Raw genomic sequence first — 13,200 nt, forward strand, 5'->3', positions numbered from 1 at the left:
GCTTGGGAAGAGTGGGTGTGTACTTTTTTCACTTTTGGGGTAGTGGAATCAGAAAAACATTTTATTTTGGAATGCGATGCTTTCAGAGACATCAAAGACAATTGCGACAGTATGTTAACATCGGTTCCTTGGCATTGTCTTTTCACTGAGGGGATTGTAAGAAAGTTGGGTCAACTCATCATTAATTTGAGTAAGAAAAAGATAGAATTGCAAAAGGCGAAAAACAGGGAGACTGGTGGTCCCATAAACTATTTTTAGTCTCATGGATGTTAAAATTTCATTTCATTTTTATGTTACGTTTCACATTCAAAATTTAAATAAAAAAATTCAACTATTTTATTTTACTTTAATTATTAGTTTACTTTATTTAATTTTAGTTTTATATAATTTGAAACAAGACAAGACAAGACATGACATGATATTTACAATGAAGGTGTCACTATATGGAATTGGCTGGGTAAACACTATCCACTCTATCCAATGAGAGCCCTTCATTTTCGTCAAGACTTCATCCAAACATTTTTGAACACGTGGCGATAGCGATGGAATTAGTGTCGTTGCAATGAATTTTCTCGGTTTCTTTTCATTAATGTCGTCTCTCTTCCGCAATAGACAACAATGTCGTCTCTCTTCCACAGGTCTTCTGCTCTAAATAGGTTTACTTCATCCTATATTAAATCTCCACAAATTCCCATCAACCCCACATTCCCTTTCAGAGATATTCATTCAATTCCTCAGCTACATAATTCTTTCTCAAGAAGAGCGCTTGCAGACACCAGGTTTCATGGCTTTGCTCCAACTTTCTTGCTGAGGAATCCCATCAGGGTTTTTGACCTCTAGTGCAGTCGTGGAGATAGTAGACTGGAACAAGAAATGGCCCGTAGAAACTAGTGAGGAATCAAGCATCGAAGCTCAGTGGAAGGAGAGGGGCACTTATATTACCGTCAAGGCGTATTTGCTGGGCACAAGTGTGGATTTGAAGGGGTTACAATCCGAGCCTCTGTTCGACGTCGTGCCTCCCAACTCTCGAAGCGCTAACTATGTCATACTAAAATGCACTGACAATACACATGATTACTCTTCTTCCATCATGCCTAGAAATGGAATGGAAGCTAAGAGGGAGTCTTCGAGCAACTATCGCCACATAGTAGTCTTTCAGTATGGTTATGTTGTATTGTTCAACTTTGCAGATCATGAAGAATAAGGATATTTACAAATTGTCAGAAAATATATTTATGATTTACTCACTTAATTGCCACTAGCCACCGGCAAGGATGAGACTTCTGGATTTGTAAGCGACCCGAACGAGACTTATGCGTCTGTTAGTGACCCAAAGCACGCACGGTGAAACAGTAGAGGTATTTCAATCAGGCTGAAGCAGAGAGGGTTTCGTTTGTTCACTGGGAGCAACCTTGATCTCTAGCTGCAGCACCGAGGACTGACAACGCCAAGTTAATTAATGGAGATAGCGCATGTTTTTTTTTTAGCAATTCGAGCAACAACGAGATGAATTTTTCTTCACTGTTTTGGTTGTTGGTGGTGCGCAATGGCCACTTATTCTATGTTACAGACTATAGTATATGTCGTCGATCCCAACAGAACCATGGACAACACAAAACCCTCTTGGTCATGATCAACAAGGTCTTCAACGACTCGACCTCGTAGGAGTCAAGATTCATCTCGAAGGAGGAAATTACCTCATCAGTGAACCTCTGCACCATCCAAGTGAGGGGCCAAAATCCTCTACACCCAAATGCGCACAAATGCAGTGTAGTGTGGTGCCTATTTCAAAAATGCTTGAAGATCAAGCCAAGAAAAGGGGAACAAAAACCAGAATATAAAGCAAACAATTCTTTGGTGAAATTACTTTACTTAAATACTGGATATAAATGAAATAAATCATGAAAAACCCATGATACTGGAAACTGTGTTATAATATGGACATAAACAAAAGAATTTCAACTGTCAAGGTGTGCTTGTTGAGGGGGTGTTGTCAAGGTGTTCTTGTTGTGGGGGTGCGTGCTTCTGGTGTGGCTTGCTTCTTTCGTTCAACATTCGCCCATGGGGAACCTTGCTGATAAAATCAATAAGGGCCTATTTATCGCCAGTTGGCTCCCCTTAACCACAACCACTACTAGCACCAGCATCAAGAAACCATTCAAAAGTTGCCTTGGATTCTCCATCTGCGACCAATACATCATAGCAAGCCAAACACAGAGACACACTTGCTGCTATTCTTCTCTGCCAGTCATGCTTCTGTAAAATGCCCAACAAACCCACATTGCAGAGAAAAAATTGCTGTCATGGAGAAGATCCAATTAGAAATGTTGCAACTGTATAACACCCTTACTTGAGAAGATATTTGGCTTCAACAGACATACCAATCTGATCAATTAAAAGAACTTTTGCATTAATATAAGATCTACTTTGAGGGAAGAGGAGGTGTAGACCTTACAAGCCACAACAAAAACATGGTTGCTCGAGTTACATTTGAACTCTGAACTAACCAAACTCAAATTCCAAAACAAGATCTTTTAAATGTCAAAAACTTATGATTCACTCTTGACATTCTTAAATTGTTCCACTGATGATGCTCATAAGAAATAGATGAAGAGAATGTACAAGTTGATAGCGAGCTCCATTAAAGCTATCATTCTCACATGTAATGTAGGCTAATCTTTCACCCATAGACATATTTGATGAATGATATTGCATACCTTTGTTAAAATGTTGTAAATACGCTTCTCAAAACTGTTCAACTCAACGGAAATCAGAGACAACCACTACTGTTATTCGAGATACTCCTGAGCATTTACACTTGGTTTACAAATGGATTGCAACAAATATAACTACTTTGCTTGAGCATACCTGATTATCTATTTTCAAGACATACAACTAGAAACCTACTATAAAATCGTTTTTGATTACTGATTAGGTATATTTTCAAAAGCAGGGGCACTTTGGGATCGACTGTTGACACTGCGACATTGTGAAGTACGTGATCTTGATTTTCTGGTAGATGTTAGAGAGAGACTTCTCCTCGAGAAGCATTCAAATTGTAATGACGTCTCATTAAGAATATGTTTACCAAACATATGCGATTTTAAACATGTACCATTCATATTAAAGGAACAAGTATCATGATTTAAACTGTGTTGCTTCCCTTTGTCAAGAGGCAAAACTACTGAATTTCCCATTTTCATCTAAACTACCTACAACTTGTTGACCATCTAAATTCTCTGACCAATAGTCACCGTCTTGTTCATCAAAAGGAGCCAAATCTTCATATCCTTCATCAGACCTTGCAGATTCCTCATCAACAGAGCCTTCTAGCTGAGACAACAAAATTAGATTTAAGAGTGAATTCAAGCATAGAACCCACCAACGACATACACATAATTTTTGTGTGATAAATACAAGGAAACTACCAATGACAAAGAATGACTTTGGAATAAAATTGAATAACTATGCCAAGCCCAACTTTGAGTTTTATATAGACAACTTGACAACATATATGCATAACATTTCCTACAAAAAGTTTGAAAAACAAGTACTTACATCTTCTTGCTTAATGCTTGAGTCACTGAGTTCATCCTCAGAATCAACAATAAGCACTTCATCTGGTTCTTCATCACTGCTTGGTATTGGCAATTCTTCAGTGAGCTGCAACCACAGTAAAATATACTATATCAGATCGATATAAAGCTATAAAAAAACTAATATATCGCAAGCAAAGGATGATATCACTTGATAAATTGATTCAAGCCTTTAAGAAGTTCGCTCAACAAGGAGAATAAAGGGCGCGTACCTACATCATATAAAATGCAGGATTTTCCATAATATGAACTCTTCCTTTCGAAGAATTCTTTTACTAGAGTTGTCTTACCTTCTCCACCTGACCCAATGACCCCCACGACCTGAGAACCTTTACTCTGCTGCTGCAATGAAACTTTTTTTTCCAAACCTCTTACTTTTCTATGCAAACCACACCAATATCTGGCCTTTTGGATGTTATAGTGAAGACTTGTTTTTTAAGTTCTTCCAATATGTTCTCCCAGTGAGATTTGTCAAGCTTCCCACTGAGATCTCTCCCATAGCTTTCTAATTCAGAAGGCAAACCATTTAAGGCTATTACAAACTCATCTACAATATCTTCAAATTATGGGAGTGGATCGACCTTGTTGAAGGCATTATGATAGAAAAGCTCTTGGGATTGTTGCCAATTAAGGTCGGTCAGGTTATAAATTGATGACTGTTCAACTCCGAAGTCTGTAAGAACATCTTTGGACCGAGTTGTAATCAATATTAAGCTCTCGTGAGGGAGAAAATTTTGAACCGGCAGAAGTGCCTTTAACTGATGAACATCATCTACATTATCTAAAATTACAAAGGCAGAGTAATCATATGAGACAACTCTATGCCTTGAGTAACGCTCTCTATTTGAATATTCATGTTTGTCAAGTCCTCAAGAAGCTTACTCTGTAAGAAATGTAAAGAGCTACCAGCTACAGTTTCACTCACATCAAATAGAAAGCAGGTTCTATCGAAAGATAAACTCTTCTTGTTGATGAGTTCCTTTGCTAGCGTTGTCTTTCTGACTCTGCTACCTAATTGCGTCTTTGATGAGTTCCTTTGCTACCTAATTGTGTCTCAGCAAAGCTCTGATATGCTCCATGACAGGCACCAACGATAGTTGGGAGTTTGACTTCATGGAACATCGAATTGCCGCGTGTTATGATAGTTGCTTCGTGGGGCCGCAGATATGGATCCAAAAATACGAGAAAGAATATAATAAAGTGCAAACTAGGGCCCACTTAGACTCCCTTGCCAATAACACCCTGACGTTGATGACACTATGAGATGGACTGTTAGCCTGCCAGTTTATATTTAGCTTTTTTTAGAGTAACGTTGCCTTAGCAATTGCAGATGCTAGCTATCTCTACTAAGGTCCGACGTGTAGAGATTAAATCCCTGGAGTAGTTAGAAAGTAGATTCTACTCACAAATTCCCTGAGAACCAATATCGATAATTGCTATATCTAGCATTTCATGTCTTTTGGCATTATGATCGGGAACTAAGTAAATTATAGACATTCTAGCTATAGAGTTAATTGAATCTTCAAAATCTTGTAATCCCAATTCTTTCAACCATAAAGGTAATTGAATTTACATTCTAAAGTTGTTTTCTCAATATATATTGTTGTATAACCACATTGGTACTAGTATGGTCTGGGACTTAACTATTGTTGGGTGGGAAGTAAGTTACAAGGAAGACTTCATCCCCAACGTCGAGGGTTGTTACCTTGTCATCATTCAAAAGGAGAAGAAAATGGCAGCACATGAAGAAGTTGTTCGTAATTTCTTCAAAATTGGAGAGGCAGGACTTATGACTAGTAAAATCTCGTAGGAGGACTCATTATGTGGCCTAGGAATGGGTAGCTAAGCTCTAGGACCTTGAAGGAGATCACTCTTGCACCTTGGCAAAAATCCAGCCCTAGCGACACCTTGTGGCAGAAAAAAATAGATAGCGAGGCATGAAGAGTGCCTCATGGGACTTGCATTGGAAAGTTTGGCAAACCTTATGGGCATCCATTGAACAAAAGCTTTATTGGTGATGAGATGGTCTTATATTCCTTCAATGTATCTTTACACCTTTAAGAACAATCGCTAGTATTATTATTTTGTATAAAACCCCTAAATTACAACATCTCCATGTTGATGCTTCTTCTTCACAACTAAGGTCTAAGCTCTACGAGTAAGACGTAGACGTAACGGACCATAATTAGTTCCATTCCATTTCCATGTGACCGTCCTCGAAAGTGAGCATGCTTTTAGTCCAGATATTGAATAACTATTTCGATAACGGCGTTAGGGTTTTAGAATGAAGGGCCAGTTAGGGTTTTAGACGGTTTTAGACGGGCTTATATGTGGTCTCCGCCTCTCGACTGTGATCAGAATGCTGGCTGCTGTCTGCATTTGATGTTTTTATTGTATTGCATATTGTTTCGTAATCGTTTTTATTTTGTGTTCCTTACGAGGATGACGAGAATCCATGAAACAGTTATCCCTATCTGAATAACAATGTTGACAGTTTATCTCTGACTCAATCTCCGCAGCAAACAGGTTCGTGGTTTTGATCGCTATTTTATTTTTTAACTTTTGTTTTCCTTTTTCATTTTCATTTTCTAGACCGTTCGTTTGTTTTCTGGTTTGTTTTTCTATTTTCTAGATCCTTGTTTTGGGGTTTTTGGTTTGTTTGTAGGATGCATATGACGTCCTTACATTTTTGGGACATATATGTGAAGCCTCAGTCAAGCTAAACAGCGTTGGACTCTACCAATGTAGGAGATTCGTTTTGTATGTTATTTCAAAATGTGTTTTGCAGGCTATGAGAATGAAGAGAATCGTTGAAAACAGTTATCCCTATCTGAAGTTTGTTGTTGACTGCTATATTCTGACTCACTATATATGTGTGTGTGTGTTTTTTTTTTTTTGGGTTCGAAAGGCCTTCACCATTTTTGTTTTTGTACATTCATATCTTTGAATGGTTCTGGTTAGCTCGCCATTGATGTAAAACCAATGACAAGCATATGCCTGAGCGGGATTTCTGCTTTGCTGATCATCCTGACTAGGACAATCTGAGGTCTTTATATAAAGAGTTCTGAAGGCCTTCACAATTTTTGTTTTAGTACATTTATCCGTGTAAATGGCCAGTGATGCAAAACCAATGACAAGCATATGTCTGAGCAGGGTTTCCTGCTTTGCTGACAATCTTGACTAGGACGATCTGAGGCCTAATTTGCTTTGGAACTCTTCTATCTGAGAAGGCTTCTGATTAGTAAGTCATTGATGCGATACCAATGACGAACATATGTCTGAGTAGGGTTTTTTTATGTCATCCTGACTAGGACGATCCGAGGCCTTTGGAATTCATATTTGATTACATTTGTACCGATGACATTTATGCCTGTGAATAGTTCTTGGTTGTCGGCCAGCGATGCTAAACCCATTACATGTGTGCATGCGTGTATCTGAGCATAATTTCCTGCACTCCTGTTCATACTGATCAGGACGATCCGTGGCCTCCTTGATTGTTATTTGATCTGATGCTTGTTCTTTATGGAAACAAACTGTGTACCCATAAATTATAAGCATCATGGTGATTAAATGTGAAAACCTATATTCAATTAGACTCAGCATGTGATGTTTCTAACCCTGGATCTATTAAGCCTTGTGGCTGATAAAAATACGAGTGGGTGGCTAGAGGTGCAAACCTTGACCTTTTTCCACCATCATGTACTATTTAGTAAACATTGAGGTTTGCACCTTGCTTGCGTTGACCCCTTAACTCAATAGATTCAAGCTTAGATGCATTTATGGTAGTATATGGTATTTTTTGACCCTGGTAATTGAAAATGTAGAGCGTGGTTTCTTTTTTGGTCATTCATTTAATTTTAGTAGTTTTATACATCCTCATTCTGAGCAGGAGTTCAGTGATGGGAACTACAACAGGAAACTGTTATTTTCACCATATTGATTTCTTAAGAGGTGTATTGTTTTTCATGTTATAGAAATGGAAAGTTGCTGATGATGGGCAAGCTTAAAAGCCTACGTATGTATTTGTTGTGTACAATCAGGGGACTTAATTGACCCAGTAAGACTGTAATTAACAGGAACTCATAACAAACTAAACGTTAATTTACATATAGAGTCCTTGTGACTCAGTCGGAGTTGAAGAGGCAGTCTTATATATATTCTGTTGTCAGCCTTTGAAATGTCAGATGTAAAGACAGTTTTATTTTTCTGTTAATGGAAAAGAATTTTACACAGAATTTGTCCATTCTGGGCTGTAAGTATATCGCTTCTCTAAGTGCAACGAAGAATTGTGAATATAATCAGAGATTTGTATAATATATTAGATTTTTAGTTTGTAATATGAATGTAATGAACAAGGGACATACATATCCTTAACCCTAGGCCGTTGAGCACCTCACTTTTCCAAGTGCAATGAAAAGTAGTAATTGGAAAGGTATATTTTACATCTAAGTTAGTATTTTGCCAGAAAAATGTTGACAATTATGTAGAGGACCAAGTTGACTGCCATCCAAAGCTAGTATGCCTTAAAGGGCAGATATTTCAAGTTAGTAGTGCAGAGCTGGTGTTAGGTCTTTGGTTGCAAGGGCTTTAGTTTTAGATAGTTCCCTAGTCTCATTCTGGTCGATGGATTGCCCTCCAAAGCAAGTATGCTTTTAGAGGCAAGATATCGCAGCAAGTTAGTACTAAATAACTATAGTCAGGGTTTAGATAACCCCTTTTGAGTGGACTGCCCTCCAAAGCACGTATGCGGAAGATAATGCAGAAAGTATCACTGTACAAAACTCTGAGCGCTATGCTTGCAAGTTTTTCCTTCTGGCCTTTTCATCATAAGGCACATAGTTTCAGATTCATTTTTATTCTGTTTAAGATGCTTTTGAGGATGATGAAAAATTTGTAAAACAGTTATCCCTGTCTGAATAACTATGTTGACAGGTTATCTCTGACTCAATTTTTGTATCAAACAGGATTGTGCTATCATTTTTGTTGGTCACCTTCCAGTGGATTGACATTGCAGTGCCTTTCAAAATAAAGGTAGATATTTATGTGCTTCAATACATATACAAAACTCTCGAGCATAATGCTTGCTGGTCTCTGTGTTTGCTTCCTGTATCCGTGTTTTTGGTGTTGTCATTGCATGGCATATGGCTTCAAATTTGTTTTAATTTTTTGTTTAAGATGCTTTTGAGGATGAAGAAAAAGTTGTGAAAAAGCTAACCCTGTCTGAATAACAATGTTGACAAGTTGTGGCTATTTTTTCTTTTTGAATTCTTTCTACTTTATGAGGTTTCCCCTTGCATAAATGTTTTTGACCCGTGAGAACATTGTGGTTTTGAGGACCTTGTGGATTTGGGCATAGGAATGAAAGGAATTGAGAAAACATGTGTCCACATCTGTTAATCTGTTAATTTTTCTTCTACTATTTGCTTGTGTAACGTGTTTTAAACTTTAATGTCGGCGTGTTTTTTTTGGCTTTGTTGTCGGACATAATATATGGAAGCCTTGTTTACACTTCCTTTTGACGATTTGGACGATGACAAGGAAGAAAGGACTTGTCCGAGTAGGGATGCCTACACTGTTGATTGCCCTTGACTAGGACAAGTTGAGGCATTTTTCTTCTCTTTGTTTTTGAGTTGGTGAAGATCGATGCACACTGTTGATTGCATCGACTATGTTTGAGGCCCATTTTTCTTTTTTAGTTAAGTCTTGAAGATAGCCCTTTCATTATGTACTGGCATTCTCTGCTGTTTTCTTGTGTTTTATGCCCCTTATGCGGTTAACTTGTCAGCAATTCATAATGTCTGGTTAAGCCTATGTTTTCTTTGTTTTATATCAATTATTTGCAATTATAGCCTTGTCATTAATCATCATATATGGTTAAGCTTTTATTGGTGTGGTTTACTTGTTTGTTATGAATTGGCCTATGATGAGAAAGAAAGGAAAGGACATAGTAGGAATTTTCAATTTTGAATTCCTGCACTGTTGATTACCTTGACTAGGACGATCTGAGGCCTTCTTATTTTTTGTTTTTGTAATTATTTTTAAATACAGGTCTTAGCTCATTACCCACATTTGTTTTGCTCATCATATAGTGAGGCCACAATTTTGCCTGGACTCTGAAATTCTTGCTGGAATCTCTGATTTTTTTTCAATAAATCCAATTGTGGGAGTGTTTTATCATTTTCCTGATGCTGGAAATGGATCCAGCACCATCAAGAACCCTAGGGGCACCCAAAATTCTGAAGCTTGACAGCTGTAACCAGGATTATTCAGAATTTTTTCAAAACCCGGCCAGAATTTCCATTGTTTTCTGGGTGAAATTGTGGCCTAGGTAAAGGAATTGAAAACAATTATCCCTGGCAGAAATGCTTTTATTAGTACATTTATACTTGTGTAAATGACGTTGAAGGACTTGTCTAATTTATAGCTGTCATTAATTATTAATAATGGCATGGGACGATGCTGAGAAAGGACAAGCAGATGTTGGACTAGGAATGCTTACATTGTTGATTGACGTGACTCGGACGATTAAGGCTCGAATGTAACCACAGACTATTGATGTGTTGTTTGTCTTAAAATGCAGTTCACAGATTGGGAATGAAGTGAATACATTTATTCCTGTTCTAAAGATGGTTTTTCTGTGAATTTTTGATAGAGGTATTATTGTTTTTAGTTGAATTTTAGGGTTTTATAGGGTTGTGGGATTTTGAGGCTCTATTTATATTGTTAACGAGGTGGTGAAGCTCAGGGCTAAAATGTAACTCATATTTTTTTTACAAATTTGTTAGACTTATGCCTGTATTTACATTAATTTCAAGGTGTTGATAGGTTTATACAGGTTTTTGACAATGCTTGTAATACATCTGTAGTCACAAATGACTCACTCTGGTTGGTTGGCCAATGATGTTATTAACTTGAGAAACATATATATATATATATATCTTAGCAGAACTTTTCAATCATTGCTATTCTCTTGATTGTATTCTCAAGATCTCTATTGCATTCTTTAGTTTATTCTCAAATTCTATTTCATTTCGTCTTGTAAAGCTAGGCATAGATTATGCGCCTTGCACCTTTGTGTTTATTAGATATTCCACCCCTCCTATCATCTTCATTATACTATCAAGTTTATTGCATTTTATATAGCTAAGGTAGGCTCAGGTCTATATACCTTCTGTGTAAGTTGCTTTCTTCATTATACATTAAGTTTATTGCATTTTATATAGCAAAGGTAGGCACAGGTCTATATACCTTCGGTATAGGTTGCTTTTGGATGCGGGCGGTGATGCAATTTCAAAGACAAGCATAATAATGTGGGTTTCCCACTTTGCTGATCATTTTTTGATAGGAAGATCTGAGCCTTAAAATCCATGACTGTGCTGTCGTTGTTTGTATTATTTAATGGATTTAGAATGAAAAATTGTTGCTTTTGTACTCTTATGTCTTTGTCTGGGTATTTTATGTTTCTGTACTCTTGTGTTGAAGATTAGGTTGTCCTACACACCCACTCTTATCACCACGTTTTTAATATACATTGGTGACCAAACACTGACGGGATTGGAAACGGAATGCATTAGCAAAGGAAGAGACTTCAGTAAAGAGGAGAGCGGTAAGACATGTTAATTTGTTGCTCTTCAAGCATTTGAAATTTATTAAGAATTTAGTTCATAGTGGTTGTTGAAGTCCTAACACTCTGATACCTTCAATATGTCAATCAGTTGCTTTCAGAACACTTCGGTGGTCTTATACTATCAGTCACACCCGTCGAGGAGAATATTATGAAAGATGAGCACTTTCGTTGTGCCCAGATATAACGCTGTCGATCTGTGCCCTGGGAAGGCAGTCCTATCTGTCTGAGCTACATAAGGTAGTTCAGAGTTGAGGATCATTAGACTTTCAGTATAGTGAGCGCCAAATCTAACACAGCGTGCTTGCTTCGTTAACTCTCAATTGATGACCTGTGTTTCGCAAATCTTCTCTATTTTTGTCTGAACCCTTTGAAAATGTTGCTGCCCCCGTAGGAGAATGTTATCGCTGTCTTATCGTGTAAGAGACTGAGAATGTTATTGCTCACTTCTCTTGTAAGAGAATAGCAATTTAACTCAGAAATGACGCCCGTATACCATAAGATATTAAGTAACCATCTTATATTAAGCGAGCATTTGTAGTTCATATGTTGTTGACGTTTAGTATATTGGTAACTTGTATTTGTAGATCATAAGATGTTGATTTAGTCTATTGGTAGTTATTGTGAACGTGACTTGATTAGTGGGGTTATAAGAATTGCTAATATAATTTTATGGATGGGAGGGATTGAGGGTGAGGTCACGTATGGGGAATAAAAACTGTGTAGAACTGTTCCAGGTTGGGATTAAGTTTAAGTTTGATTGAACTTTATAAACACTTTTGAGATGACAAGCATTTTAATATCCATTTTTAAGATCACGGTCAAGCTAGATACCAAATTAGTGTATGAGACCTCCTATGAAAGCATACATACTCTACCCCTCAAGTTTTAAACTTGTGACCTCTTTAGAGGAAACACATGCTCTTGCAGGTAGACAAACTATTTTTCCATTTAACATGGTTGATTGTTTAACACTATATATATATATATATATCTTAAAAGTTTTCACATATTATATCAATATAAATTCTTTATTATTTTTATAATATAATAATCACATAAATAAGAAATTTTTTGAAAGAGCAAATTTATACATGAGCAAATGTATTTTCACTATAAAAATTTAAACTTGCATTTCAAGAGGAGGTATGTCTATTTTGTCATAGATTTCTAGATTTTTCATTTAATTATCAATAGTTACTTATTGGATGGCAGGTATTTAATCTTAATGGAATATTCAAGTATATTTTTAATAATATACACAAATTGAAGGATATGTTTTTTTGGGCATGTGATATTCGTTCATAGTATTGTAAAATGATTTAGAATTTTTATGGTATAAAGTGATAATAAATTTCTATGCATAAGAATTTTGTTCCATGTTTTTTCAAATGTATATATGTTTTATTTGCATATAAATAATAATAATTTAACAAAGTCTTTTGGGTAGAAATCACATGAGAGAATTTTTTGGTTGACACTTTCGAGAGTGTGGGAAGAGGAGGAGGAACCAACGAGAGTGTGGGAAGAGGTAGACTGAGATTGTGGGAAGAGGTAGACCATGACAAAGGCTTAAATAGAGTAATGTAGAGACTTAATTTCAAATAACCATGACTATATTTGAACAATAATGTTTAAATTATAATATTAATTTATTAACATATTAAAAACAAATATTAGTAAGTAATGATTAATATCAAATGGCTAGTTTTTTAAAAAATATTTAAATAATGATATTATTTCATTAATTTATTAAAAATATTAATAGGTAATAGTTATATTAAAAGGTTAGTTTTTGAAAAATAATATTTAAATTAATTAATAAAATTAAATATTTTTGAAAAATAATATTTAAATTATGATATTAGTTTATTAATTTATTAAAATATTAATATGTAATGGCTATATTAAAAGGCTAGTTTTTAATTTAGCCATTACAAATTTATTAAAACCAAATATTACTAGTTTATTTAGATAATA

The 13,200-nt window shown here is 36.1% G+C and overlaps 1 long non-coding RNA gene and 1 other non-coding gene across 3 annotated transcripts; both read left to right on the top strand.

The window, feature by feature from the left end:
- The first annotated feature begins 8,467 nt into the window (after positions 1–8,467).
- LOC149166509 (small nucleolar RNA R38) lies at positions 8,468–8,546 on the top strand. The gene has a single exon (XR_016261025.1). It is a non-coding gene; the product is annotated as a small nucleolar RNA R38 (small nucleolar RNA).
- Positions 8,547–9,298: 752 nt separating this feature from the next.
- Positions 9,299–11,765, top strand: LOC149166510 (uncharacterized). Of its 2 annotated transcripts, XR_016260880.1 has the most exons (3): positions 9,299–10,744; positions 10,825–11,202; positions 11,312–11,765. It is a non-coding gene; the product is annotated as an uncharacterized LOC149166510 (long non-coding RNA). The 2 variants fall into 2 exon arrangements; XR_016260879.1 differs by having other exon boundaries at positions 9,299–11,202.
- Positions 11,766–13,200: the final 1,435 nt, after the last annotated feature.

This window comes from Pinus tabuliformis, chromosome 5_1 (genome assembly GCF_031772625.1).
Source record: "Pinus tabuliformis cultivar Carrire ecotype Pingquan chromosome 5_1, CPIR1, whole genome shotgun sequence".
Classification (NCBI taxonomy): Eukaryota; Viridiplantae; Streptophyta; class Pinopsida; order Pinales; family Pinaceae; genus Pinus; species Pinus tabuliformis.